Source organism: Triticum dicoccoides, chromosome 5B, assembly GCF_002162155.2.
Source record: "Triticum dicoccoides isolate Atlit2015 ecotype Zavitan chromosome 5B, WEW_v2.0, whole genome shotgun sequence".
NCBI classification, from domain to species: Eukaryota; Viridiplantae; Streptophyta; class Magnoliopsida; order Poales; family Poaceae; genus Triticum; species Triticum dicoccoides.
Window position 1 is genome coordinate 407,685,277 of NC_041389.1, and position 4,176 is coordinate 407,689,452.

General features: G+C 53.8%; 1 pseudogene; it reads right to left on the bottom strand.

The window, feature by feature from the left end:
- Positions 1-2,239: 2,239 nt before the first annotated feature.
- On the bottom strand, positions 2,240-2,758 carry LOC119305609 (annotated as a pseudogene).
- Positions 2,759-4,176: the final 1,418 nt, after the last annotated feature.

Below are 4,176 nucleotides of genomic sequence, written 5' to 3' on the forward strand. Positions count from 1 at the left end.
AGCTTGATGTTCTTGTCTTCCATGTCCCGGACGCGCGTCTGGAGCACCGACAATTCGTCGGACGAGGCTTGGTTCAAGCCCTTCTTGGGCCAGGACGTAAGTCGCAGGGGGGCTTCGGATCTGAATTCCGGAGCAGCGGCCCATTCCATGCCGCATGGCTCGATGATGTAAAACCAATGCTGCTGCCACTCCTTGACGGAATCAATGAAAGTACCTGCTGGCCATGTAACGTTGGGCATCTTGCTCACCATGGCGCCTCCGCACTCGTCATGCTCGCCGCTCACTACCTTGGGCTTCACATTAAAAACCTTCAGCCATAAACCGAAGTGCGATGGGACGCGGAGAAAGGCCTCGCACACGACGATGAATGTCGAGATGTTGATGAAGGAATCGGGGGATAGATCATGAAAATCAATCCCATAATAATACATGACAACGCGAATGAATGGGTGGAGGGGAAACCCTAGCCCGCGGACAAAATGAGGGAGGAATACCACCCCCTCATAGGGTTCCGGGGTGGGGACGATTTGTCCCGCCGTTGGAAGATGGTGGCCGATTCTCTTGGCCAAATACCTGACCCCCCGAAGCTTTTTTATATCCTTCTCACAGACGGTAGATGCCATCCACTTGCCTCCTGCTCCGGATCCGGACATTTTCAGGAAACCTTTTTGGGCGGAGAAGACGAACGCTTGGGCGCTAGGGCTCGAGCGAGAAGGAATGGATGAGCAGAGGAAGAATAAGGCGTGGGTGAAAGAGGGAGTCCTTATCCTCTTATAAAGGCAACAGAGATCCTGCGCCTCCCCACTTGCCCGGTAAACTCGCTTATTCCCCAAGCGCCACGATTGATGGCACGGTTGGGTTACCCACACCCGTATTGATGAGAATCCCGTGATAAGGGGAAACGATCTCTGCTTCGACAAGACATGCCAATAAAACAGCCTCACGATATGTACGGTGGCAGGTTGAGAAAAACGGTTCAAATAATGACCGGGCCATGGCGTGATGTCATGCTATGAAAAGTTGTTAGCAGATTAAATTTGTGGAATATTGTGCTCTCTACGGTGGTATGTGAAATTTGTTTTGCAGAGCCGGACACGATTCTTGTGTTCAAAATCTTCTATGGAATATTCGGAGAAGGAACCCGCCTTACAATGCCGAAGACAATCTGCGCGCCGGACTCATCGTCATTGAAGCCTGGTTCAGGGGCTACTGAGGGAGTCCAAGATTAAGGGTTCCTCGGACAGTCGGACTATATATTTTGGCCGGACTGTTGGACTATGAAGATACAAGATTAAAGACTTCGTCCCGTGTCCGGATGGGACTCTCCTTTGCGGGGAAGGCAAGCTTGTCAATTCGGATATGAGGATCTCCTTCTCTGTAACCGACTCTGTGTAACCTTAGCCCCCTCCGGTGTATATATAAAACGGAGGGTTTAGTCCGTAGGACAAGAACAATCATAATCATAGGCTAGCTTTTAGGGTTTAGCCTCTACGATCTCGTGGTAGATCAACTCTTGTAATACTCATATCATCAAGATCAATCAAGCAGGAAGTAGGATATTACCTCCATCGAGAGGGCCCGAACCTGGGTAAAACATCATGTCCCCTGCCTCCTGTTAGCATTAGCCTTAGACGCACAGTTCAGGACCCCTACCCGAGATCCGCCGGTTTTGACACCGACAGCGGCGCCGACCAAGAAGAAGCCGTTGACGGACGAGCAATGGGCCATGCAGTTGAACAAGAGGAAGGGCCGGAGGCACGCGCAAGAATGCAAGCTCGAAGCCGCGTCCGCCGCTGCCGCACAGCAAGAGGAAAACATTGCCAGAGTCGTTGCAGTAATGAGGGAGGCCTTGCTCTATATAGGGTTAAACCCACGCTAGCACGGGCTCGTCAGCCTTTCCTCGTGTGCACGTGCCGCCGATTCCTGGCTTCCATCCCTACTTGCAAGCCTCTGGTTTCTCCGGGGACTAATATGGATCGGAGGGAGTATTATGCTAATCATGTTTTATCTACTCTTTTTCTGGATTAAAATTAATAAAAAATTGCTCGACAGTAGAAAGATGAATTTATGTCAACATAGGGTAATAGAGATAACTAAGAAGATTTTGAGTAAGAAAAAATGAACCGTCTTTAATTAGTACTACAAATAATACGAGGATGATCAACTCTCATCGTTTACATGTCCTACTACTAGCTAAGTACGGGTTGTGTTGTCCGGTCGACAACAAAGCTAGTTTATTCTACACGTTGATGAAGGGCGCGCCTATGATGATCTCGGTCGCTGCCAGAGCGACGAGGCCGAGCATGGCAAACCGGCCGTTCCAGAGCTCTGCGTTGGCATTCATGATGGTGCCCGCTCTGCCCTCAGCGCTCTTGCCCTGGAGCAGAGGCACAAGCGACACCACGGACATCACCGCCACTGAGTAGGCGAACCACGCCTGCCCGGTGCCGCTGCCAAGCTACGAGAGGAGCCCGTCGCCGCGCCCTGCCTCCACCGCAAGCGCCGTCACGAAGCCTACCATAGCAAGGCGGCCGTTGATGCGCTCCAGCGCAGGGCCACTGAACGTCGTCGCGTCCCAGATCGAGGTGCTCGCCTTGGGTTTGTTTGGCGGTGGTGCGCTCGGGCCGTCGGACTGTGCCCTGACAACAAGGGCGCGTCGGCCCAGCGCTGGCAGAGACGGGGCCCCGAAACGGCCGGCCGAGCCGCGCGGCAAGACGACGACACCGGCGAAGGAGCTCATGGCCATCTTGGTCGCCATTAATCAGCCGTGGACGGAAGGTGAGCTAAAGGAAAGAAGGAAGCTACAGAAGAAGGTGGGCCAAAGGACAGAAGGCGAGAATAGTCCGGGCTGCCTTGGACAGCCACCTCCCCTACCAGGGCTCAACGCGAGTTTGGAGCTTGGCCACAGAGGGCCGCAGGTCCGCGACGGTGAGCCGGGAGTCACTAATGGGCGTGCCCAGGTAGGTAGTGGGGAAGGAGCCCATGCGGCAATTAAGTTTGTTGGCGATGGCCTGAGACTCAGAGGGGGAGTAGCCCATCACCATAACATCACTCTTGTCAAAGTTGATCTTGAGGCCCGACATCTGTTGGAAGCAGAGAAGGAGGAACTTGAGGTTGGAGATGTCCGTCTTCGAGCCTTCGACCATGATTATAGTGTCGTCGGCATACTACAGGATGGAGATCCCGGAGCTACCGGCACGGTGGGGAGTAATCCCACGAATATGGCCAGCGGCTTTTGCCTTATCCAGAATGGAGGCAAGCGCGTCCACGACCATATTGAACAAGAACGGGGAGAAGGGGTCACCTTGGCGAACCCCACAAAGGGTGGGGAAGAAAGGGCCACTCACTGTTGATGTTCACGGTCGTGCGACCGCAAGAGACCATCTGCATGACTCTAGTGATCCACCGGTCGTCGAAACCCTTCCGAAGAAGGACCTCCCAGAGGAAGGGCCAGCTAACCGTATCGTAGGCCTTGTGGAAGTCAATCTTCAGGAAAACCGCCTTGAGGCATTTGACGCGCACCTCATGGAGGTCTTCATGAAGGACGAGGACCCCATCCAAGATGTAACAGCCCTTAATGAAGGCCGACATGTTGGGGTGAGTCACACGGTCGGCCAGCAGGGTCACCCTATTGGCGTACCCCTTGGCCAGGATCCGGAAGATCACATTAATAACCGTGATCGGGCGAAACTGGTGAATGTCGGACGCCCCAGGGACCTTGGGGATGAGAGAGATGATCCCGTAATTGAGACACCCAAGATCGATGGAGCCAACGAAGAAGTCTTCGAAGATGGCCATGACCTCTGGTTTAATCACGTTCCAGAAGGTCTGGAAAAATTTAACCGGGAGGCCATCCGGTCCCAGCGCAGAAGAAGGGTTCATGCCCTTGATGGCCTCCCAAACCTCCTATTTGGAGAAGGGAGCCGTAAGGGTAGCGTTCTCTGAGACGGACACCAACTGGGACTCAGCCCAGCAATCAGGGGCGAGAGAGATGTCGCTTCTAGGGGCGGCAGAGAATAAGGATCTATAGAAACCGTCGACGTGGGACCAGATGTCGCGGGGGTCTTGAAGGAGAGTCTCACCATCCCATAAAAGAGGGATGGTGTTGCGTCTACGGCGACCACTGGCGATGGCCTGGAAGTATGCTGTATTCGCATCGCCCTTCAAGACCCACTT